Genomic DNA, 26,597 nt, shown 5'->3' on the forward strand with positions numbered 1-26,597 from the left:
GGGGAAGTTCTGGGGTTTTCACTTTTTCCCTCTATTCCTCAGGTTTTTCCTGAGAGCGGCTATCTGGTAGCAGGACCCGTTGTGGTAGTCCCTCTCACAGGTATCTACCTCCATTGGCGTACCCTGTAGTTCCTGCGGCCCCACTTGCTGCCTTTTTCTAGGGACAGTGCAAGCTGTAACGCCTGCCTGCAGTCTAGCTCCGTTTCCGCCAACAGCGTTTCTGTATTGTGAGGTCGTTTATACCACACACTAACCGGGTCCCGAAGCGTTTCATTTAGCATCGGCCGACTCACATTTTTTTCCGCCAGCCTTCTCAGGCGGGTCAAGAAATTCGTGACTGACTCCCCTGTCTTCCCACTTCGCTGTGTAGAATCTGTACGTACGCAAAATGAGGGGTGGTTTTGGGTTGTAGTGCTCTTTCACCAATTATGTTACTTCTTGGAAAGTTTTCGTGTCCGGCGCCTCGGGATAAGTCAGACTACGTATAATGGCGAAAGCGGAGGGTCCACACGCCGACAGCAGGATAAGCCGTCTCATTTCGTCCGTCAGTATATCATTTGCCCGGAAGAAGTAACACATTCTCTTCACATACTGTGACCAGTCCTCAATTGCCGGGTCGAATGCCTCTAACCTCCCAAAAAACTGCATTTTTAAAATGGCAAGGCTTACCCTCCGAGTGCGGCAGCTGGTCTCCGCAAATTCGTAGTTTACCTCGTCGCCACTGGTAGTAACCCACGGGAGGCAGGAGTTCCGTCACCACACCAATATTTATTTACAATAACGATATTACAGGAGCAGCTACAAACCGTGCTGCTAGCAGTCCAGTCAACTTAAGGCTGCTCACAAAGCCTACACATGTGATTATATGGGCCCCCTCCATGAGCTATTCATTGAGGGAGCTCATACTCCAATTGGCCAACCAATAAAGCCAATTGGAGCTCATTACCATTGGTGTTAATGGTTTTCAGTTTGTGGTGGGTATTACTGGGGATTCACCAGATGTGGCTGAAAGAGGGGTTGTTAGTGCATGACAAGCAATGTGTGTTTTGGTAAATAAAGCTTTTAAAGTGTTCCAGACTATGGGCCACGATGTAACAGAAACGTTTTTAAGTGTGCCAGCGGAGTGGGGAATTGCTGGGTGCTTCCCGATGGCCGTCCCGGACAGACTGCTACCGGTATCTAACGCCAATTAGGGTCGGTAATTTTGGCCCCACAGGCTTCACGTCAGAAATGACTGACCCGTCGGCAGATACGCCTGGACATGCACAGCTGCTCCCCGCTAACAAAAGGGAGCAGCACTTAAACCAAACCCCAGACAGCACGCAGCCTCCAAGGAGAACTTGCACCACATTCGGAGATGCAGACCTGGCCAGACAGTTGGATGTGATGGTGTCCAGATGGATATCCAGTTCCCCGAGGGGGTCAGAGGGTCAGTCACAGGGAAGCTAGTACTGCCTTGGAGGCAGTGGCAGCAGTCGACAATGAGGGAAATGTCACCAGGAGGACCGCCACCCAATGCCTCAAGAAGCTGAATGATCATCAACGGGCCGCACGGGTCAGTTGGCATCGGCCCCCTGGCACCGGTCCCATCTGTCACCTTGGCCACCGACCGCCCGACAACCCTGCGGTTTGACAACCACACCCCCCACAAACACAATACCTGTACCCCAGCACACACCGGCACCCATCAGCACACCCCACCCATCACCAACAGCGTTGCCCATGCCTGCTCCCCGCTATGCACCCTCCACCCAACAATGCATGAGGCTTATGGCTCACAATCCATTTTCTTTGTCTCTGCTGGTGAAGTTGGTCCATAACAGATGGGAGAAGGCTTAGACGGGCGGTGGGTTACTGGACAATCAGAGTCCTCACGCCGTATGAGGAACGGGCCGTGGAGGCCGAGGACTGAGCGGTTGCCGACGCCAAAATTGAGTATCCACCGGCCCGCACCCAGATGACCTGTCACACGTGTGTTGCTCATGCCAGAATAAAGATCCTCCCCTTCTATTGACCCACGAATGGTGCCAGCCCATCTGGGGTACCCCCCACCGCCTCCTAAGAGAACACCTCAGAGGAGATCTCCGAGGATGCCACCATTGAGGCATCACAGCTCTCTCCCTCATCCTCCACCAGTGCAGAGGCGCACAACCTCGGTGGGCAAAAGTAGTGGTCAGGCTTCTGGGGCTACAACCCATTGAGCACCACACAGTTGCTGATGCACATCAGGTGCAGGCAGGAACACCCAGGCGAGACGGCAGTCGGAGGTTTGCTGGATCCCAGGAACCAGCTGGGTCCCAGTCAGATACTGAGCCTCTGGACAGGTTTACCCGGAGCTCATGCAGTCGATAGGGTGCAGCCATGAGATTCTGAGGGGGATGTCAGCGCACTCCAGCGAATCCATACCCGATTGGAGGAGAACCAAATATAACGGGTGCAGGAGATGGCACCGGCAATGTGTGGCACTAAGGCCAACACTGATTGGGTGGCACCACAGTGGAGAGCCTGGAAATGACATCTGCAGCATGAGTGGTGGTGCCCAAGATGTTGCTCACGTCAGTGACGGCCATGCTGAGGGGCCTTGGCTGCATTCCCGGTTGATGGGGAACATATCCTTGATCCAGGTGGACCTTGCCGAGGCACTCCAGAGCATGTTCCAGTCGCTGAGACTGTGTGCCAGATGCAGGTGGACATCGGTAAGGCACTACATAGCCCGATCACAGAGAGGCATTGCTGAGGTCTTCAGCACCATGGGGCAGAGGTGCCGCTAGATGATGTAAGGGCCTCTGGAGCTCAATCCAGATGGCCCTCCATCCCGAGGTGACTCCCAGGGCCCCAGCTCTCCCATGTTGCCCCCATCCTGACAATAGCACAGCTCGGGGTAGCGGGCGGAATGGCGAGGCATGTGCCACCGGCAAGTTGGCCGGGGCTCTCCGGCTCCAGGCCCTCCAGGGGCATCAAGGCCACAGGGCGAGGTAAGCAGCTGGCTGCCTCCACCTCTGATGGTGCATCCTGCGGACATTCCTAGACATAGTGACAGAACACGGAGGGCTAAGCTGAAGGATCACTGAGAGGGGAGCGGGGGGGGGGGCTGTGGTGGGGTGAGCACCATCGGTAGCTAAGGACAGTTAGGGTCCGATTGTTCACAAATGAAATACATTACCCCCGAAACATGTTATTCCGCACTGTAGGCCGGCCTGCACCCCTCTCCCCGTCTCAAGCCTCTCTTGGCTCGGTGGTCTTGGATCTGAGTTCCCCCCCCCCCCCCCCCCCCGAGGCACACACCACGTGCAGGTGATGCACCCTGTCAGCAGGCTGAACAGGAGTCAGACAATGGCATAGATTGGACAGCACCAGAGTGTGGGTGGATGATTAGCACAGCTGCCTGCCATTGGTGCAGAACACCGGCTTACCATTGGCCCTGGTCGGTCATGTGCCTCTTGACCGGTTGTTTGAGACCAGAGTCATTGACGGCTCCCCGATTGGGTCGAGAATCTGAGTATAAATACCCAGTACTCCCGGCGGTCGTCCTTATATTGTAATCGACCGCAGGGCTAACATCTAGCTGATTAAAGTCATACTTTTGTCCAGCAACTCGTCTCGCATTCAATTGATGGTACATCAATTTAATCAGCTAGAATTTGAAGATGGAGCTCAGGATCAAGCCCGAATGCCTCCGCATCAGCCCGCAAACTCCGAACACATCAGAAATCTTCAAGCATTGGCTGGTGTGTTTCGATGGCTACCTGGCGTCTGCAAGCAGCCCCCCCACCATGGCACAGAAGCTTCATATTCTCCATTCCAGCGTGGGCATGGCGGCCTACGTGATGATAGGGGAAGAAAAAAGAGTACACGCAGCCACGGATAAGCTGAAAGGACAGTTTCTTAAGCCGGTAAACCGAGTGTTCGCCCGACATCTGCTGGCTACCAGACAATAGTTCCCCGGTGAGTCCTTAGATGACTTTTACCAGGCCCTCGCTGTCCCTGAGGAGGAATTGCGCCTGCCTCCAAGTTTCAGCCACTGAGCACATGGAACTTTGGTCAGAGATGCTTGCGTGGCTGGGATGCAGTCTGCCGCTATCCGCCAGCGGATGCTGGGAAAAGACGACCTCAGCCTAACTGAGGCACGGACTCTCTCCACCTCCCTGGAGGTCGCCGGCTTAAACGCCCGTGCCTATGTCCCCAGCCGCGCTGCAGCGCCCTGGGCCTCCTGGCACGCTTCCCCACCACCATCCGCCGCTCCCGACCCCCTTCAGGCCTGCGCCGCGGGGACACCCCGACAAGTCCGCTGGGCCCCGCTGCTATTTCTGTGGGTTCGCCAAACACCCTCGCCCGCGCGGCCCGGCCCGCTCACCGCTCTTTGTAAGAGCCCGGCCTGCGCGCCTCTCTGCCCCCGCTCTCAGCCGCTCCGATCGGCCCGCCGGCACCGCTAACCCCGCCCCCAGAAACCACAAGGGTCCTGCGGGCGCCGCCATCTTGGGGCCCCGACTCCACGTGCGGGTCCTGGGCGCCGCCATCCTGGGCCCCGACTACACGTGCGGGTCCTGGGCGACGCCATCTTGGGGCCCCGACTCCACGTGCGGATCCTGGGCGCCGCCATCCTGGACTGGCACACAAGGTCCTGCCAGCACCTACTCGGCCACCGCCGATGACGACGATGGATCTTCTCCACGGCTCGCGGCCATGCAGCTCGATCAGTCACGTCCACGCACGCTCGCCAAGACGACGACGCTAATCCACCTCAACGGGCACGAGGCGGGCTGCCTGCTGAACTCCGGGAGCATGGAAAGCTTCGTACACCCTGACACGGTAAGACGCTGCGCGCTCCCTGTCCACCCTGTAAAACACAAAATCGGGTTAGCCTCAGGTTCGCACTCTGTCCGCATCAACGGGTGCTGCATCACGGACCTCACGGTCCAAGGGAAGGTTTTAAAAAATTATAAACTCCTTATCCTCCCCGACCTTTGCGCACCGGCACTCCTAGGAGTGGACTTCCAGTGCAACCTACAGAGCTTGACCTTCCAATTCGGCGGCCCTATACCCCCCCTCACTGTCCTGCAGCCTCGCGTTCCTCAAGTGGATCCCCCCTCCTTGTTTGCTAATTCTCACCCCCGATTGAAAACCCGTTCGCGACCCGGAGCAGATGGTACAGCGCCCAGGATCGGACCATCATCAGGTCCGAGGTCCAGAGGTTGCTGAAGGAAGGGGTCATCGAGGCCAGCAACAGTCCTTGGTGAGCCCAAGTGCTGGTGGTCCGGACTGGGGAGAAAAACCGGATGGTCATCGACTACAGCCAGACCATCAACCGTTTACGCAACTGGACACGTATCCTCTCCCCTGTATTGCCGCCATGGTAAAAGAGATTGCGAAATACAAAGTCTTCTCCACTGTGGACCTCACGTCCGCTTATCACCAGCTCCCATCCGTTTGAGTGACCGCAAGTACAACCGCGTTCGAGGCTGATGGGCGCCTCTACCACTTCCGCAGTGATCGATGAATACTCCCGCTTCCCCTTCGCCATTCCCTGCCCCGACATGACCACATCGACCGTCATTAAGGCCCTCCTCTCCATCTTCTCCCTGTTCGGCTACCCCGCGTACATACACAGCGATCGGGGGTCCTCCTTTATGAGCGACGAGCTGCGTCAATTCCTGCTCAGCAGGGGCATTGCCTCTAGCCGGACGACCAGCTATAACCCCCGGGGTAACGGACAGGTCGAGCGGGAGAATGTTACCACCAGGAAGACCATACTACTGGCCCTCCGGTCCAGAGATCTCCCTATTTCCCGATGGCAAGAGGTTATCCCTGATGCCCTACATTCTATCCGCTCACCCTCTTACCGCAACAAATCAGACACCTCATGAACGTCTTCTTGTTTTCCCAGGAAGTCGTCCTCCGGATCCCCTCTCTCGACGTGGCTGGCCGCCCCCGGACCCATCTTTCTCCGGAAGCATGTGCGTTGCACAAGTCCGACCCTTGGTGGAACAAGTCCAGTTACTCCATGCTAACCCCGCAGTATGCGTACGCGGAGTACCCCGACGGTCGGCAGGACAACGGTCGGCAGACAACGGCCTCCCTCCGGGACCTGGCACCCGCCGGCGTGCGGGCCCTCCCCCCCTTCACCACAGACCCCCCCTGTTCTTTTTCCCCCAGGCCACCACGCCCCCCCCCACCCCCCCCCCCCCCCCCTATCCATGGCATCTCCACCACCAGCCCGAGTTACGGAGACAGTTCAAGGACCATAGCTCCCGGAGTCCAGGACATCAGCTGAACCACCACCGTCGGCTGAACCAACGTCACCAACCCACTGCGGCGGTCTGCCAGGACGTCACGGGCAACGAAAAGGCTGATCGAGTCCATTTAACGTTCAACACCACCATGGACCTTGTATGGACACTATGTACTGTGGAAGCCAAGGATACATTTTTTTTCCTTCACTCCTTACTAATCATACCACCAGTACCCCCCCCCCCCAGCTCTCACTGACACCCCCCCCCTCCTCTTCTTCTCCGCAAGGGGTGAATGTGGTGGTATGATTAGCACAGCTGCCTGCCATTGGTGTAGGACACCGGCTTACCATTGGCCCTGGTCGATCATGTGCCTCTCGACCGGTTGATTGAGACCAGTCATGTGACGGCTCCCCGATTGGTCAAGAGGCTGAGTTAACCCCGCCTCCAGGGCGGGGTATAAATACCCAGTACTCCCGGTGGTCGTCCTTATACTGTAATCGACCGCAGGGCTAACATCTAGCTGATTAAAGCCATACTTTTGTCCAGCAACTCGTCTCGCGTTCAATTGATGGTACATCACAGAGCTCATCTCATAGTGCAGAGGCTGGTGATTGATGTGGAGACCTGGTATAACGACGCCCATATGGCCACCCAGGCTGTCATTGAACGGTGCATCAGACACTCAAAATGAGGCTCCAATGCGCCGGCCGCTTTGGTGGTGCATTGCAGTAGACCCCCAGATGGTCGCCTGTTTTGTGGCAGCCTGCTGTACCCTGCACACTGAGAGGGGAGCAGGGGTGGGGGGGGGGGGGGGGGGGCTGCGGTGGGGTGAGCACCATCGGTAGCTAGGGACAGTCAGGGTCCAATTGTTCACAAATTAAATACATTACACCCGAAACATGTTATACCGCACTGTAGGCCAGCCTGCACCCCTCTCCCCGTCTCAGCCTCTCTAGGCTCGGTGGTCTTGGATCTGAGTACCCCCCCCCCCCCCCCCCCCGAGGCACACCACATGCGGGGGATGCACCCTGTCAGCAGGCTGACAGGAGTCAGACAATGGCATAGATTGGACAGCACCAGAGCTCATCTCACAGTGCGTTATCATCACCCTCCTGCCTTCCTGATTGTACCCGCTGACAATGCGGACACAGGCCCATCACCCTGGAGTGAAGTAACACAGACCCTGGGAGGGTGGAACAGGGAAATTGGGAGGAGAGGGGGGAGTGGGGAGGGGAATGGTTGTGAGGGGAGGCAGGAGGGCGAGGTGGATCAGGTGGGGGAGGGGCGTGATGATGGGTGGAATGGGGAGTGGGGTAAAATGACAGATGAAGCCACGTTCTATGAGAAGTGAGCGACGATGAGGGGTTCCCAGGCCCTCCGGACATGCCGGACCCTCGGTGCCACCACCTGTCCTCCATCTTCCAGCTGCTCCCGTGGGTCCTCCCAAGTTAATCCTCCAGCCCGTCCTGGTCCGCCTCCTCTTCATTCTCGTCCGCTGACGAGGCCGCATGTTCCTCCTCTTCCATCTCCAGCATGTCACCCCGCTGTAAGGTTGTGCAGGGCACAGCAGGCTGCCACAAAACAGGCGACCATCTGGGGGTCTACTGCAATGCACCACCAAAGCGGCCGGCGCATTGGAGCCTCATTTTGAGTGTCTGATGCACCGTTCAATGACAGCCTGGGTGGCCATATGGGCGTCGTTATACCAGGTCTCCACATCAATCACCAGCCTCCGCACTGGCGTCATTAGCCAGGACCACAGCGGGTACCCCTTATCCCCCAAGAGCCAACTAGCCATCCAGGGGTGTCCCTCAAAGACGCCGGGGATCTCTGGCTGTCCCAGGATGTAGCTGTCACGCACACACGTAAATGATCTACAGGTGGTGGTTGCACATGAGTTGGACGTTCAGAAAGTGAAACCCCTTCCTGTTATTGAAGGGCGCTCCCGGACCACCCAGTGTGTGCAAGGCAACATGTGCCATCTATTACCCCCTGGACCTGGGGCACCCCGGCGATGGCAGAGAATCCTGCTGCCTGGGCAACTTGTTGGGCCTGGTCCATGTCAAAGTTTATATAGAACGATACAGCGCAGTACAGGCCCTTCGGCCCTCAATGTTGCACCGACATGGAAAAAAAATCTAAAGGCTATCTAACCTACACTATGCCCTTATCATCCATATGCTTATCCAATAAATTTTTAAATGCCCTCAATGTTGGCGAGTTCACTACTGTTGCAGGTAGGGCATTCCACGGCCTCACCACTCTTTGCGTAAAAAACCCACCTCTGACCTCTGTCCTATATCTATTACCCCTCAATTTAAGGCTATGTCCCCTCGTGCTAGCCACCTCCATCCGCGGGAGAAGGCTCTCGCTGTCCACCCTATCTAACCCTCTGATCATTTTGTATGCCTCTATTAAGTCACCTCTTAACCTTCTTCTCTCTAACGAAAACAACCTCAAGTGCATCAGCCTTTCCTCATAAGATTTTCCCTCCATACCAGGCAACATCCTGGTAAATCTCCTCTGCACCCGTTCCAAAGCTTCCACGTCCTTCCTATAATGAGGCGACCAGAACTGTACGCAATACTCCAAATGCGGCCGTACTAGAGTTTTGTACAACTGCAACATGACCTCATGGCTCCGGAACTCAATCCCTCTACCAATAAAGGCCAACACACCATAGGCCTTCTTCACAACCCTATCAACCTGGGTGGCAACTTTCAGGGATCTATGTACATGGACACCGAGATCCCTCTGCTCATCCACACTGCCAAGAATTTACCATTAGCCAAATATTCCACATTTCTGTTATTCTTTCCAAAGTGAATCACCTCACACTTCTCCACATTAAACTCCATTTGCCACCTCTCAGCCCAGCTCTGCAGCTTATCTATGTCCCTCTGTAACCTGCAACATCCTTCCGCACTGTCTACAACTCCACCGACTTTAGTGTCGTCTGCAAATTTACTCACCCATCCTTCTGCGCCCTCCTCTAGGTCATTTATAAAAATGACAAACAGCAACGGCCCCAGAACAGATCCTTGTGGTACGCCACTCGTAACTGAACTCCATTCTGAACATTTCCCATCAACTACCACTCTCTGTCTTCTTTCAACTAGCCAATTTCTGATCCACATCTCTAAATCACCCTCAATCCCCAGCCTTCGTATTTTTTGCAATAGCCGACCGTGGGGAACCTTATCAAACGCTTTACTGAAATCCATATACACCACATCAACTGCTCTACCCTCGTCTACCTGTTCAGTCACCTTCTCAAAGAACTCAATAAGGTTTGTGAGGCATGACCTACCCTTCACAAAACCATGCTGACTGTCCCTAATCATATTATTCCTATCTAGATGATTATAAATCGTATCTTTTATAATCCTCTCCAAGACTTTACCCACCACAGACGTTAGGCTCACCGGCCTATAGTTACCGGGGTTATCTCTACTCCCCTTCTTGAACAAAGGGACCACATTTGCTATCCTCCAGTCCTCTGGCACTATTCCTGTAGCCAATGATGACCTAAAATCAAAGCCAAAGGCTCAGCAATCTCTTCCCTGGCTTCCCAGAGAATCCTAGGATAAATCCCATCCGGCCCCGGGGACTTATCTATTTTCACCTTGTCCAGAATTGCCAACACTTCTTCCCTACGCACCTCAATGCCATCTATTCTAATAGCCTGGGTCTCAGCATTCTCCTCCACAATATTATCTTTTTCTTGAGTGAATACTGACGAAAAGTATTCATTTAGTATCTCGCTTATCTCCTCAGCCTCCACACACAACTTCCCACCACTGTCCTTGACTGGCCCTACTCTTACCCTAGTCATTCTTTTATTCCTGACATACCTATAGAAAGCTTTTGGGTTTTCCTTGATCCTACCTGCCAAAGACTTCTCATGTCCCCTCCTTGCTCGTCTCAGCTCTCTCTTTAGATCCTTCCTCGCTTCCTTGTAACTATCAAGCGCCCCAACTGAAACTTCATGCCTCATCTTCACATAGGCCTCCTTCTTCCTCTTAACAAGAGATTCCACTTCTTTGGTAAACCACGGTTCCCTCGCTCGACCCCTTCCTCCCTGCCTGACTGGTACGTACTTATCAAGAACATGCAATAGCTGTTCCTTGAACAAGCTCCACATATCCAGTGTGCCCAACCCTTGCAGCCTACTTCTCCAACCAACACATCCTAAGTCATGTCTAATGGCATCATAATTGCCCTTCCCCCAGCTATAACTCTTGCCCTGCGGGGTATACTTATCCCTTTCCATCACTAACGTAAAGGTCACCGAATTGTGGTCACTGTTTCCAAAGTGCTCACCTACCTCCAGATCTAACACCTGGCCTGGTTCATTACCCAAAACCAAATCCAATGTGGCCTCGCCTCTTGTTGGCCTGTCAACATATTGTGTCAGGAAACCCTCCTGCACACATTGTACAAAGAATGACCCATCTAATGTACTCGAACTATATCTTTTCCAGTCAATATTTGGAAAGTTAAAGTCTCCCATAACAACTACCCTGTTACTTTCGCTCTTTTCCAGAATCATCTTCGCCATCCTTTCCTCTACATCCCTAGAACTATTAGGTGGCCTATAGAAAACTCCCAACAGGGTGACCTCTCCTTTCCTGTTTCTAACCTCAGCCCATACTACCTCGGAAGAAGAGTCCCCATCTAGCATCCTTTCCGCCACCGTAATACTGTCCTTGACTAGCAGCGCCACACCTCCCCCTCTTTTGCCCCCTTCTCTGAGCTTACTAAAACACCTAAACCCCGGAACCTGCAACAACCATTCCTGTCCCTGCTCTATCCATGTCTCTGAAATGGCCACAACATCGAAGCCCCAGGTACCAACCCATGCTGCCAGTTCCCCAACCTTATTTCGTATACTCCTGGCATTGAAGTAGACACACTTCAAACCACCTACCTGAACACTGGCACCCTCCTGCGAAGTCAAATCTGTGCTCCTGACCTCTATACTCTCAATCTCCCGTACCCCAAAACTACAATCCAGGTTCCCATGCCCCTGCTGAATTAGTTTAAACCAGTCAAAGAGCACTAACAAATCTCCCCCCCAGGATATTGGTGCCCCTCAGGTTCAGATGTAGACCATCCTGTCTATAGAGGTCCCACCTTCCCCAGAAAGAGCCCCAGTTATCCAGAAATCTGAATCCCTCCCGCCTGCACCATCCCTGTAGCCACGTGTTTAATTGCTCTCTCTCCCTATTCCTCATCTCACTATCACGTGGCACGGGCAACAACCCAGAGATGACAACTCTGTTTGTTCTCGCTCTGAGCTTCCATCCTAGCTCCCTAAAGGCCTGCCTGACATCCTTGTCCCCTTTCCTACCTATGTCGTTAGTGCCAATGTGGACTACGACTTGGGGCTGCTCCCCCTCCCCCTTAAGGACCCGGAAAACACGATCCGAGACATCACGTACCCTTGCACCTGGGAGGCAACATACCAAACGTGAGTCTCTCTCGCTCCCACAAAATCTCCTATCTGTGCCCCTGACTATTGAGTCCCCAATTACTAATGTTCTACTCCTTTCCCCCCTTCCCTTCTGAGCAACAGGGACAGACTCCGTGCCAGAGGCCCGTACCCCATGGCTTACCCCTGGTAAGTCGTCCCCCCCACAAGTATCCAAAACGGTATACTTGTTACTCAGGGGAACGACCGCAGGGGGTCCCTGCACTGACTGCTTCTTCCCATTCCCTCTTACAGTTACCCACCTATCTCCAGTCTTCGGTGTAACTACTTCCCTGAAGCTCCTATCTATGACCCCCTCTGCCTCCCGAATGATCCGAAGTTCATCCAGCTCAAGCTCCAGGTCCCTAACACGGTTTTTGAGGAGCTGGAGTTGGGTGCACTTCCCACAGATGAAATCAGTAGGGACACTGACGGCGTCCCTCACCTCAAACATTCTGCAGGAGGAGCATTGTACTGCCTTCCCTGACATCACCTCTAGATTTAAAAAAAAAACAAGAAAAAGAAAAAGAAAGGAAGAGCTTACCTGATATTCCCTCAAACCCTGCTCTCGCTGAAAGGTAAGCAAATTTAAAGGCACTCACTCACCTTCACGACAGGCCCCTGCTCCCGCTTCCCAACCACCGTGGGGTGGGGGGGTTGGTTAGAGGAGGAGGTAGGGTGGGAAACACTCACAAAGTGTTTCGGGTTTAACTGTCACTTGCCAACAGCCTCTCCACAAACCACCTTCAACTTAGGCTGACCGCACTGCACGTATGCAAATTCCCCCAGAACAGCTGATCAGTAGCTCTGCTCTGCTGCCCTCTGCTGGATGATTGCCTTCACTCAAACTCCTCGGGTCTACTTCGCAGATTCACCTTCAACTTAGGCTGACCGCACTGCACGTATGCAAATTCCCCCAGAACAGCTGATCAGTAGCTCTGCTCTGCTGCCCTCTGCTGGATGATTGCCTTCACTCAAACTCCTCGGGTCTACTTCGCAGATTCACCTTCAACTTAGGCTGACCGCACTGCACGTATGCAAATTCCCCCAGAACAGCTGATCAGTAGCTCTGCTCTGCTGCCCTCTGCTGGATGATTGCCTTCACTCAAACTCCTCGGGTCTACTTCGCAGATTCACCTTCAACTTAGGCTGACCGCACTGCACGTATGCAAATTCCCCCAGAACAGCTGATCAGTAGCTCTGCTCTGCTGCCCTCTGCTGGATGATTGCCTTCACTCAAACTCCTCGGGTCTACTTCGCAGATTCACCTTCAACTTAGGCTGACCGCACTGCACGTATGCAAATTCCCCCAGAACAGCTGATCAGTAGCTCTGCTCTGCTGCCCTCTGCTGGATGATTGCCTTCACTCAAACTCCTCGGGTCTACTTCGCAGATTCACCTTCAACTTAGGCTGACCGCACTGCACGTATGCAAATTCCCCCAGAACAGCTGATCAGTAGCTCTGCTCTGCTGCCCTCTGCTGGATGATTGCCTTCACTCAAACTCCTCGGGTCTACTTCGCAGATTCACCTTCAACTTAGGCTGACCGCACTGCACGTATGCAAATTCCCCCAGAACAGCTGATCAGTAGCTCTGCTCTGCTGCCCTCTGCTGGATGATTGCCTTCACTCAAACTCCTCGGGTCTACTTCGCAGATTCACCTTCAACTTAGGCTGACCGCACTGCACGTATGCAAATTCCCCCAGAACAGCTGATCAGTAGCTCTGCTCTGCTGCCCTCTGCTGGATGATTGCCTTCACTCAAACTCCTCGGGTCTACTTCGCAGATTCACCTTCAACTTAGGCTGACCGCACTGCACGTATGCAAATTCCCCCAGAACAGCTGATCAGTAGCTCTGCTCTGCTGCCCTCTGCTGGATGATTGCCTTCACTCAAACTCCTCGGGTCTACTTCGCAGATTCACCTTCAACTTAGGCTGACCGCACTGCACGTATGCAAATTCCCCCAGAACAGCTGATCAGTAGCTCTGCTCTGCTGCCCTCTGCTGGATGATTGCCTTCACTCAAACTCCTCGGGTCTACTTCGCAGATTCACCTTCAACTTAGGCTGACCGCACTGCACGTATGCAAATTCCCCCAGAACAGCTGATCAGTAGCTCTGCTCTGCTGCCCTCTGCTGGATGATTGCCTTCACTCAAACTCCTCGGGTCTACTTCGCAGATTCACCTTCAACTTAGGCTGACCGCACTGCACGTATGCAAATTCCCCCAGAACAGCTGATCAGTAGCTCTGCTCTGCTGCCCTCTGCTGGATGATTGCCTTCACTCAAACTCCTCGGGTCTACTTCGCAGATTCACCTTCAACTTAGGCTGACCGCACTGCACGTATGCAAATTCCCCCAGAACAGCTGATCAGTAGCTCTGCTCTGCTGCCCTCTGCTGGATGATTGCCTTCACTCAAACTCCTCGGGTCTACTTCGCAGATTCACCTTCAACTTAGGCTGACCGCACTGCACGTATGCAAATTCCCCCAGAACAGCTGATCAGTAGCTCTGCTCTGCTGCCCTCTGCTGGATGATTGCCTTCACTCAAACTCCTCGGGTCTACTTCGCAGATTCACCTTCAACTTAGGCTGACCGCACTGCACGTATGCAAATTCCCCCAGAACAGCTGATCAGTAGCTCTGCTCTGCTGCCCTCTGCTGGATGATTGCCTTCACTCAAACTCCTCGGGTCTACTTCGCAGATTCACCTTCAACTTAGGCTGACCGCACTGCACGTATGCAAATTCCCCCAGAACAGCTGATCAGTAGCTCTGCTCTGCTGCCCTCTGCTGGATGATTGCCTTCACTCAAACTCCTCGGGTCTACTTCGCAGATTCACCTTCAACTTAGGCTGACCGCACTGCACGTATGCAAATTCCCCCAGAACAGCTGATCAGTAGCTCTGCTCTGCTGCCCTCTGCTGGATGATTGCCTTCACTCAAACTCCTCGGGTCTACTTCGCAGATTCACCTTCAACTTAGGCTGACCGCACTGCACGTATGCAAATTCCCCCAGAACAGCTGATCAGTAGCTCTGCTCTGCTGCCCTCTGCTGGATGATTGCCTTCACTCAAACTCCTCGGGCCTACTTCGCAGATTCACCTTCAACTTAGGCTGACCGCACTGCACGTATGCAAATTCCCCCAGAACAGCTGATCAGTAGCTCTGCTCTGCTGCCCTCTGCTGGATGATTGCCTTCACTCAAACTCCTCGGGTCTACTTCGCAGATTCACCTTCAACTTAGGCTGACCGCACTGCACGTATGCAAATTCCCCCAGAACAGCTGATCAGTAGCTCTGCTCTGCTGCCCTCTGCTGGATGATTGCCTTCACTCAAACTCCTCGGGTCTACTTCGCAGATTCACCTTCAACTTAGGCTGACCGCACTGCACGTATGCAAATTCCCCCAGAACAGCTGATCAGTAGCTCTGCTCTGCTGCCCTCTGCTGGATGATTGCCTTCACTCAAACTCCTCGGGTCTACTTCGCAGATTCACCTTCAACTTAGGCTGACCGCACTGCACGTATGCAAATTCCCCCAGAACAGCTGATCAGTAGCTCTGCTCTGCTGCCCTCTGCTGGATGATTGCCTTCACTCAAACTCCTCGGGTCTACTTCGCAGATTCACCTTCAACTTAGGCTGACCGCACTGCACGTATGCAAATTCCCCCAGAACAGCTGATCAGTAGCTCTGCTCTGCTGCCCTCTGCTGGATGATTGCCTTCACTCAAACTCCTCGGGTCTACTTCGCAGATTCACCTTCAACTTAGGCTGACCGCACTGCACGTATGCAAATTCCCCCAGAACAGCTGATCAGTAGCTCTGCTCTGCTGCCCTCTGCTGGATGATTGCCTTCACTCAAACTCCTCGGGCCTACTTCGCAGATTCACCTTCAACTTAGGCTGACCGCACTGCACGTATGCAAATTCCCCCAGAACAGCTGATCAGTAGCTCTGCTCTGCTGCCCTCTGCTGGATGATTGCCTTCACTCAAACTCCTCGGGCCTACTTCGCAGATTCACCTTCAACTTAGGCTGACCGCACTGCACGTATGCAAATTCCCCCAGAACAGCTGATCAGTAGCTCTGCTCTGCTGCCCTCTGCTGGATGATTGCCTTCACTCAAACTCCTCGGGTCTACTTCGCAGATTCACCTTCAACTTAGGCTGACCGCACTGCACGTATGCAAATTCCCCCAGAACAGCTGATCAGTAGCTCTGCTCTGCTGCCCTCTGCTGGATGATTGCCTTCACTCAAACTCCTCGGGTCTACTTCGCAGATTCACCTTCAACTTAGGCTGACCGCACTGCACGTATGCAAATTCCCCCAGAACAGCTGATCAGTAGCTCTGCTCTGCTGCCCTCTGCTGGATGATTGCCTTCACTCAAACTCCTCGGGTCTACTTCGCAGATTCACCTTCAACTTAGGCTGACCGCACTGCACGTATGCAAATTCCCCCAGAACAGCTGATCAGTAGCTCTGCTCTGCTGCCCTCTGCTGGATGATTGCCTTCACTCAAACTCCTCGGGTCTACTTCGCAGATTCACCTTCAACTTAGGCTGACCGCACTGCACGTATGCAAATTCCCCCAGAACAGCTGATCAGTAGCTCTGCTCTGCTGCCCTCTGCTGGATGATTGCCTTCACTCAAACTCCTCGGGCCTACTTCGCAGATTCACCTTCAACTTAGGCTGACCGCACTGCACGTATGCAAATTCCCCCAGAACAGCTGATCAGTAGCTCTGCTCTGCTGCCCTCTGCTGGATGATTGCCTTCACTCAAACTCCTCGGGCCTACTTCGCAGATTCACCTTCAACTTAGGCTGACCGCACTGCACGTATGCAAATTCCCCCAGAACAGCTGATCAGTAGCTCTGCTCTGCTGCCCTCTGCTGGATGATTGCCTTCACTCAAACTCCTCGGGCCTACTTCGCAGATTCACCTTCAACTTAGGCTGACCGCACTGCACGTATGCAAATTCCCCCAGAACAGCTGATCAGTAGCTCTGCTCTGCTGCCCTCTGCTGGATGATTGCCTTCACTCAAACTCCTCGGGCCTACTTCGCAGATTCACCTTCAACTTAGGCTGACCGCACTGCACGTATGCAAATTCCCCCAGAACAGCTGATCAGTAGCTCTGCTCTGCTGCCCTCTGCTGGATGATTGCCTTCACTCAAACTCCTCGGGCCTACTTCGCAGATTCACCTTCAACTTAGGCTGACCGCACTGCACGTATGCAAATTCCCCCAGAACAGCTGATCAGTAGCTCTGCTCTGCTGCCCTCTGCTGGATGATTGCCTTCACTCAAACTCCTCGGGTCTACTTCGCAGATTCACCTTCAACTTAGGCTGACCGCACTGCACGTATGCAAATTCCCCCAGAACAGCTGATCAGTAGCTCTGCTCTGCTGCCCTCTGCTGGATGATTGCCTTCACTCAAACTCCTCGGGTCTACTTCGCAGATTCACCTTCAACTTAGGCTGACCGCACTGCACGTATGCAAATTCCCCCAGAACAGCTGATCAGTAGCTCTGCTCTGCTGCCCTCTGCTGGATGATTGCCTTCACTCAAACTCCTCGGGTCTACTTCGCAGATTCACCTTCAACTTAGGCTGACCGCACTGCACGTATGCAAATTCCCCCAGAACAGCTGATCAGTAGCTCTGCTCTGCTGCCCTCTGCTGGATGATTGCCTTCACTCAAACTCCTCGGGTCTACTTCGCAGATTCACCTTCAACTTAGGCTGACCGCACTGCACGTATGCAAATTCCCCCAGAACAGCTGATCAGTAGCTCTGCTCTGCTGCCCTCTGCTGGATGATTGCCTTCACTCAAACTCCTCGGGTCTACTTCGCAGATTCACCTTCAACTTAGGCTGACCGCACTGCACGTATGCAAATTCCCCCAGAACAGCTGATCAGTAGCTCTGCTCTGCTGCCCTCTGCTGGATGATTGCCTTCACTCAAACTCCTCGGGTCTACTTCGCAGATTCACCTTCAACTTAGGCTGACCGCACTGCACGTATGCAAATTCCCCCAGAACAGCTGATCAGTAGCTCTGCCCTGCTGCCCTCTGCTGGATATAGTCAGCTGCCTGGGCAAACAGGGTATCCGTGACCTCACAGATGCACTGGGGGCTGTTGGTTGCGATATGCCACACAAGTTTCCACTCAAGCCCTGGAATAAACCCGAGACATGAAGGTTCAGGACTGCAGTGACCTTGACAGCCACCGGGAATGGATATTCTCCTCCTCCACGTGGTGTCAAGTCCGTAAGGGCATGGCACAGGTGCCTCACCGTTTCCTTGTTGAAGCGGAGCCTCCTGCGCCACATGCTGTCTGATATCTCTTCAAACATCCAGGGACCACTGCACACCTTGGGCCATCGATGGCCTCCCCCCCTCTGGGCCCATTACTGGCCCGATGGGGGCCTGGTGCTCAGGCTGTGGGGTGAGACACTGCACATAGGCCGCTGCCTCGAGCCTCTGTTGATGTTGACGTGCCGCCTTCTCATGCGTCTGGCTGCCTGGACTGCCACTGCAATGGCAGCTGCTGCTGGATCTACAATATCGTCCATACCATCTGGAAGGAATTGGAGAGGGTGAGAGACCCACAATCGGCTCTGGCTTCCACCCCAGGACCCTCAACTCCCCCATCCTTATGCTTCCTGCCATCTCTCTGGTTGCCATCTAACGAGCCGATTATACTGGGGGGTGCCTGACCACCCTGCACCGCCCCCCCCCCCCCCCCCCCCAGCCACAGCAGGGCCCCTGGATACCAGACTCCAGACCCTGGACGGACCCCAGACCCCCGCACGTTGCCTCCACAATCCACACACCCACTCCATGGTCTTGGGGATGTCCCCATTGTTGAAGCCCAGCTCTTGGGTGTTTGATTGTTGGCTACCTCAGTGGTGTTGAGGCCTCCAGTGTTCAGGCCTCACAGTAGGATTGGGATGCTTGGCAGTAGCACCCGACTGCACATGGTATGTCGACCCACGGGAATGTACTTGGGAGCTGTGAAGTGCTCACATTACTAACATTGTCAATTCCCTGTTAGTAATAGCTTTCAAGATTTCCAAGATGGCTGCTCACCTCCTCCGATCCCCACAGCAGCTTCACGTTGGGCGTGTTAAAGGGTGTCTGTGTGACCGCTCGCTGAGGAGCCAGTTAGATCACGGGAGGCTGTTCGATAGGGGGTCATTCCGTTAATGGGATGGAGATTGGTCTTAATTGGTGATTATTAGTTTCTCGCCACGTCATGGCAGGATCTAGATCTCGCAAATGGGAGTGGGCCAGATAGACCAAAACCAATTGGCGCCCGCCCCGATTCACAATTTTGAACGCTCCCGCAACCTAATCGGTTCGCTCGGATTCAAGCCCAGCGCAATGCGGTCATTAGATCGCGCCCTATGGATCTATCCTTCACCACCTGGCTATCTGAATTTTAATATCTATGCTTTGCCTTCAGCACAGAAAAGCTTCCCAAAGTGGATTTGTTTACTTATGGCAATAATTTAGCATGTTCAGGTAAAATGGCCAGTCCACACTGGTTAAAGGCCTTTTTGTTTCTGAGCACTTTCTATACGCAAGAGATCATTTGGTTCGTTACTAAATAAATAAGGAAGGGGTGAGTCTGATTCGCATGTTTTATAATAAACTTGAGTATCATTATAGGGCTTCATGCCTCTCTGTATTGTCCCACCCAACGGGTGTGCCATCACGCCAGCGCGAGTCATTCCTGGTTTTCAAAAACGAAAACCCTTTGTGATGGCCATGCCAGTCGTGCACAGGTAAATATAGCTGCAGAGTGGTGAAGGACTTGGCTGGGCAGTGCCCTGGCATTGCCCTCTGCCACCGCCACCTTATCAGGTGGCCTGGCTGGGGTGGGTCCTCTGGGGATCCCTATTTGGGGTGTTGCTTGTGGGGCCCCTCCCTGTCCGTGGTGGGGAGGGGGGTGTTACTTTTTAGCCCAGATCGGGGTGCCGCCTAAAGATGGCGCCCTAATCTCTGTGGAGCACGTCTTGCTGTCTCTATAGTGAAACGAAAATGAAATGAAAATCGCTTATTGTCACAAGTAGACTTCAAATGAAGTTAATGTGAAAAGCCCCGAGTCGCCACATCCCGGCGCCTGTTCGGGGAGGCTGGTACGGGAATTGAACCGTGCTGCTGGCCTGCCTTGGTCTGCTTTAAAAGCCAGTTATTTAGCCCTGTGCTAAACCAGCTCCTGACCCACCAGTGATGGCGCAATCTACGCCCCCAGATGCCTCATGCACAAGCGTGCCAGAAAGTCTGGAGTGAAAACTCAGCTGTGCACCCGGAGAATAACATGTCGGTTTTCAGTCTGAACCTGACAAATTTTGGTAAAATACCGCGTGGGGAAAGTTTTCAAAATATAATTGAATACAACCTGTAATTACAATATCCTGTGTGTGTCTTGGAAAGAGGGGGACAGTATCCTTACTCCTGATTCTGTCTTTATCACTAATTAATGTGTGGAATAATGACTTAAATTACAATTTTATGTATTGACTGTGCATGGGAACTATTTTGCCTTTAATAATGCACTGAACTATAACCAAGAGGCAATTAATATTTAGCTTCTTAAAATAATACTGGCACATTCGCCTTCACATCAACAAATATTTGCTTTCAACCTGTTGAATATTTAATCCATCAATAGTGATGTTAATGAAACAACATCGCTATGTTGCTCCCTGACATGTAATTTAGGGTTTGTAACAGCAGATGGCAGCTTTGTAAAGAGCTTGACGATTAACTGAAAGAATCACAAAACAAATCCCCGAGCTGCCTTGAGATGCATGTGCCAACTATTTCCACACTTGCTTTACATGCCAAAGAGGTCACTGGTTCAAAACCAGGCAGACACATCAATCTCCTCTGGAGGGTCAATTAATCTGAGATGCTATATTCAGCTTCTCTTCGGCCTGAGTTCAGATTCCTTTCTGTTCGTTTAGGAGGAGAGAAGAAGAAAAAATATGAAACCAAATTAAGGTTTTTGCATTTATGTCAGGCCCGATCTAATGGAAATGTTTCTAAGTGTCATTTTAGGTGGATTTGGATGGGAGATTCTCCTCAGTTCTGTCAGCGGGTTCCCCACCGCTATCTAACCACACTTACTCACTTTTCCGGGCCCTGCGGAGCTCCTCACCAGTTTAGCCCACACTTGGGGTTGGATTCTTCCTCCCCGCCCACCGTAAGAACGGCACGGGCGAGACGCCGACAACGCGGACACCGCCAGAGAATCCCGCCCTTTAGAATTATTTTCTTCACTGGGGAGCTGAACTCGCTGGCCAGACTGGCACCTCAGAGATCAGGCCGATCGCTAAGTGGGTTTGAGGGTCCCCTCCAACCCCCACCCATGGGCCGCGTCACCCCCACCCCCCGCACACATGTGCATCACCCCACCCGCTCCCACCCTCCCAAGTGAGGGCACCTCACTATGGAATCGCTGAGGGCCTCCTTTAATAATCTGCATGGCGTTCACAGGGCTGAGTTGATTATTTTCCCCATGTGGCTCGAGCAGTATGAGCTCCCCCACTAATTATGGGGCTGATTCCATGTTGTATATAAGGTCAACAGTCAGGAACCGACCGATAGGGAGAGAGGACACGGTGAGCTTCACCCGGGTCCCATTGTAAATGGTGCGTATTATAAATAAATGTCGTCCTAATGATACTCAAATGGCTCTTTTTGCTTTCATTAAACCCCTCAGTTCAGGCCCCCCCCAACCTTCACTTCCCCAATCCTCCGGAGGCTCCTTCATTCCCACCCTTCATCCCACCCACCCGTCATCCTTCCTTTCTTGGGCATGGCCCCCCTCAGGCCCTGGCCCTTGGCAGTGCCACCCTGGCCCCCTGGCAGTGTCCTATGCCAGCCAGGAAGTACCACTTGGGCATGTTGGCAGTGACGGTGGCACTACCAAAGTGCCTGGATGCCAGAGAGAGAGCCAGGGTGCCACATTGCCCTGTCCCTGACCACCCAGTGGTCTCCAACGGCCTGGGAGAACCCCCCCCCCCCTCCCCAGGTGCCATGATGCCTGGTCCGCATTTGTGTGGACGAGTCCTAATCACTGCCCACGTGACCACTCACCAGGGCGCCAGTTAGATCATGGGACGCTGGTAGATCAGGCTTCCATCTGCGAATGAGATGGAGATTGACCTTAATTGGCCTCGATTAGCTTCGCACCACATCTGGGCGGGATCCGGATCCCGGCAACAAGAGTGGATCAATTTGACCACAAGCCGCTCGGCGCCAGGCGCAGTTCCTGATTTGAGCCTATCCTGCGCTCTAACCGGCCCGCATGGTTCCTTACCAGGTGCAATGCGGCCATTAAATTGCACCCACCAGAACAACAAAGGTAGCTTGTTTTGAAGAAGGGTGATGAAGTTGATGCATTTATTAAAATAAGCAATGTCTTCACTTTGGACATATCCTTGCCCCATAGATATTAATAGCTAATTATATATTTTCACCTCAGGTTCACACCTGTTATGTATCTGGAATTATTTTCTTACCGGTTCTGCGTCACGTGATGGGTAGCAATGGCAGCAGATTGTTTCCGAGGACATTGAGCAGCTCACCATCTTGGTTGTATGAGAAACACCCTTAATAAAGCTCTCAGCATGCTTTCCAGGAATTCAGAGTACATGGGCGGGATTGTCCCCTACCCGGCGGGGTGGGCCTTACCGGTGCCGAGGAGTGGCGTGAACCACTCCAGTGTCGGGCCGCCTGGAAGGTGTGGAGTCCTCCGCACCTTCAGGGGCTAGGCCGGCGCCAGAGCGGTTGGCGCCATGCCAACCGGCACAAGTTGGCGCATGCGCGGGAGTGCCAGCGTGTGCTGCCATTATCCCAGCGCATGCGCAGTGGGCTCTGTCTCAGCGCCGGTCACAGCGGAGGTTGACAGTGGCCGTTGCAGAGGGAAAGTGTGTCCCCACAGCACAGGCCTGCCCACGGATCGGTGGGCCCGGATCGCGGGCCAGGCCACCATGGGGGCACCCCCTGGGGTCAGATCCCCCCGCACCAGCCCCCCCCCCCCCCCCCCCCCCCCCGAGGACTCCGCAGGCCGCCCGCAGAGCCAGGTCCCACCGGTAAGGACCTGGTTTGATATATGCTGGCGGGACAGGCCGAAAACGGGAGGATGCTTGGCCCTTCGCGGGCCGGAGAGTCGCTGGGGGAGCCACTGCCAGTGGCCGCCGACTGGCGCGGTGCAATTCCAGCCCCCGCCAAAACCCTGGCACCAGAGAATTCGGCAGTCGGTGTAGGGGCAGCAGAGCGGGATTCACGCCCCCCTGGTGGGGGTTCAGAGAATCCCGCCCCATATTGCACCACCAGACTTCCACATGGTCTCAATCTCTCCATGTTTTTACAAACTCCAATTTTGTCTAAAATGCACTGCTTCTCTGAGGTTAACACCCACTTGCCCTTTAGTTCTACCTTTACAACCTGCCCTTAACATGTTAAATGTAAAATCTTTGTCCTGCTCAACATTTCCTCCAGGGTCTCCTCACCAATTTCCTCCAGCTCTTTCTCCACATTACTCCTGTAACCTTCATGCAATCTTTCTCTCTCCTGCACCTTTCGATCTCCTGAATCATGCTTCTGACGTCCCCCCCTGCTCCAGTATGGCCAGCAGAGCTTCCTTCCATTTATAGGGTTTTGCGTGTTCTCTCATGCGACATCCCCCCCTTTAAAAATCTTGTCAATGTCCACGTTGCCATCCAAATCGTTATTCACTGAAGGGAGCAGGGGTAAGCCATTCAACCTCTCGAGCACCTCACACCATTCAATTGGATCAAGGTTCCACATTTCCAATAACCTTTCTGTGAAGATTGTTTTTCTGACATCCCACCAAAATGACCTCGCTTGAATGTTAAAGCGTTCCCTTAGCTCTGGACTCTCCAGGAGATGAAACAGTTTCTCTCTATCTCCCCTAGAAAATGAGGTGGATCTGCTGTAGAGGACGCAGCAGATGCAGTATTATTGTGGGGGGGGGGGGCGGGTGGAATGAGTCGCATGTTGGCCCACCAGCTGTGGCGACAGACAACGACGGGGAAAATTCTTCAGGTGAAGGTGGAGGAAGGGGTCATGGTGTCGGATTAGGAATGGATAAATGAGGTGTTCAAGGCCTTTTATGAGGGACTGTGCTAGGGCTAAGGTGGTGGGGGAGGAGGTTGATGTTGGTCGTTTTTTAGATGAGCCGGATTTCCCCGAGTTGGAGGAGGGGACGAGGCAGGCACTGGTGGAGTCATTGGGGCTAAAGGAGGTGATGGAGTGTTTTGGCATTGTCATGTTCTTGTCTGATGTCCTGATTTATATTACAAGAACACTTGCAGCTAAAACTATAAACGATTTATTAACATTAACTGTTGGTCAAATATATACAAAACAGATGAATAATAGTATGACCATGCACAAGCATCCTCTCTCTTTCAGCTCCCCAGTCAGTCTGAGGTCACCTGACTCTAACATTCACTTATATACTAATGAGACTCCTCGTGGTCAGTTGGTGCATTACAACACAACCACGTTATCACTGCAGGCATGATGCAGTCGGGAATGGCCCTGGGGCCAGATGGCTTCCTGGCGGAATTTTATAAGCTGTTTGTGATGGAGTTGGCCCCCCACCTTTTGGGCATGTTTAATAAAGCTGTGGAAAAGGGGAGATGCAGACTACTCTGATCCCGAAAAAGGGGAAAGATCCACTGGACTGCGGGTTCTGTATGCCTGTATATGGATGTAAAAGCCCTGGCAAAAGCATAGGCGAGATGGATGGAGATAGGGGAGGTGGGGGGGGGGCAGTGCTGGAGGTGATTGTGTCAATGGAGACAGAGAGGGTCTTTGACCGGGTAGAGTGGAGGCATTTGTTTGAAATCCTGGGGAGGTTTGGGTTTGGGCCGTAGTTTGTGGCATGGTCGCTGTATGCATCCCCCATGGCAAGTGTGTGAATGAATGAGATAAAGTCGGGGTATTTTGGCTTACACAGGGGTATGACGCAATGGTGTCCACTCTCCCTGCTGCTGTTCGATTGCACCCTTGGTGGTGGCACTTCATTCCTCAGCTGAGTGGCGGATGACTGCGAGGGGGGCAGGGAGCACCAGGTGTCGTTCTATGCCGATGACCTGTTGCTGTTCTAACGGACCCGTTAGAAAGCATGGGCAGAATCATGGGCTTTCTGTTGAAATTTGGGGCCTTTTCAGGCTATAAATTGAATGTAGGCAAAAGCGAGGTGTTCCTGGTGAATGCAGCGGAGCAGGGGGTTCAAACCCGGGGGGGGGGGCACTGACATTTAAGGTGGTATGGGAGTGGTTTCGGTACCTAGGGATTCAGGAGACGCATGAGTGTACCTCAATGCATAAGTGGAATTGACGGGGTTGGTGGAGGAGGTTAAGGGGCACCTTAAAAGATGGGACGTTGGCAGGAAGGATGCAGGTGGTTGAAGATCAATATTCTGCCAAGATTCCTGTTTGTATTTCAGTGCCTCCCGATTTTCTTCCCCAAGGCCTTTTTTCAGAAGGTTAATCTCGGAATTTGTGTAGGGAGGGAAGGTGTTAAGGGTGAAAAGGGCTCTGTTGCAAAGGCAGAGGTGGGATGGGGGGGCTGGCGCTCTAGAATTTGTTGTGTTACTATTGGGCAGTGAACATGGAGAAGGTGAGACAATGGTAGGAGGGGGAGGGGGCAGATTAGAGGAGGAGCCTTGCGAGTGGACAAGCAGGAGGGCTGTGGTGACGGCCCAGTTGCCGTTCGCCCCGAAGATGTACACGAGGAGTCTGGTGATGCAGTCGTCCATAAAAATTTGGAGCCCGATGAGGAGGCACTTTAAACTGGGGCACAAGGTCATGATGATTCCACTGTTTGGGAATCATAGGTTTACCCTGGTGGACAGGGTGGATGGGATGCATAGGAGATGAAGGGAGGAGGGGGTTAGAGCGGGTCAGGGACTTGTTTGCGGAGGGGAAGTTTGCTGGGCTAGAGGAGCTATGGGAGAGGTTCGAGCTACCATGGGTGAGTGAGTTCAGATACTGGCAGGTGCGGGGTTTTGCGCGCAAGGAGCTGCCTTAGTTTCCTCAGATGCCGGTGTATACGCTTTTGGAGAAAATGTTGCTCCCAGATGAGGAGGGGACGGTAGAATTGGGGATATTTATGGGTGGTTGGGGGAGCAGGACATGGCCTTAGTTAAAAGAATCATGTAGAAGTGGGAGGAGGAGTTGGGAACAGGGATAGGATGGGGACATTGATGCAAAGTTAATGAGCCGAGTGAACTACAATCTCCTCCTGTGCAAGGTTGAGTCTTACACAAGTTAAGGTGGTGCACAGGGTCCACATGACTCGGGCCCGGATGAGTGGGCTTTTTCCGGAGGTAGTGGATGGGTATGAGAGGTGTGGGAATGGGCTTGCGAACCACGCCCATATGTTCTGGGGGTGTGAGGAGTTGGAGAAGATTTGGGGAGGTATTGTTCGGGGACTTATCGAGGATTGTTGGGGTTGAGATGAAGCCGGACCCTAGAGTGGCAATCTTTGGGGTGCTGGAGGTACCGGGGCTGCTGGAGGGGAAGGGGGCCGATGTCGTGGCCTTCGCCTCTCTGATTGCCCGGCGACTGACACTTTTGAATTGGAGTTTGGCCATGTTGTCGGGGGTTGCGGCATGGTTAGGAGACTTGTACGAGTTCCTCAGGTTGCAGAAAATCAAATTTTCCCTAAGGGCAAAAAAAATGTTTTTAAAAAGAGAGGGCGGGGGTGAAAACTTAGATTAGAAAAGCTGTTTGTGAGTATTTTGCTTTCTCTGTTATATTTACAAAATATACTTTGACACTGCGATCAACAAATCCAGCAAGAGTTTAAATCTAAGGAAAACAAGCCAGTTTTTCATTTGCAATAGAGTGACAT

Source organism: Scyliorhinus canicula, chromosome 10 (assembly GCF_902713615.1).
Source record: "Scyliorhinus canicula chromosome 10, sScyCan1.1, whole genome shotgun sequence".
NCBI lineage: Eukaryota > Metazoa > Chordata > Chondrichthyes > Carcharhiniformes > Scyliorhinidae > Scyliorhinus > Scyliorhinus canicula.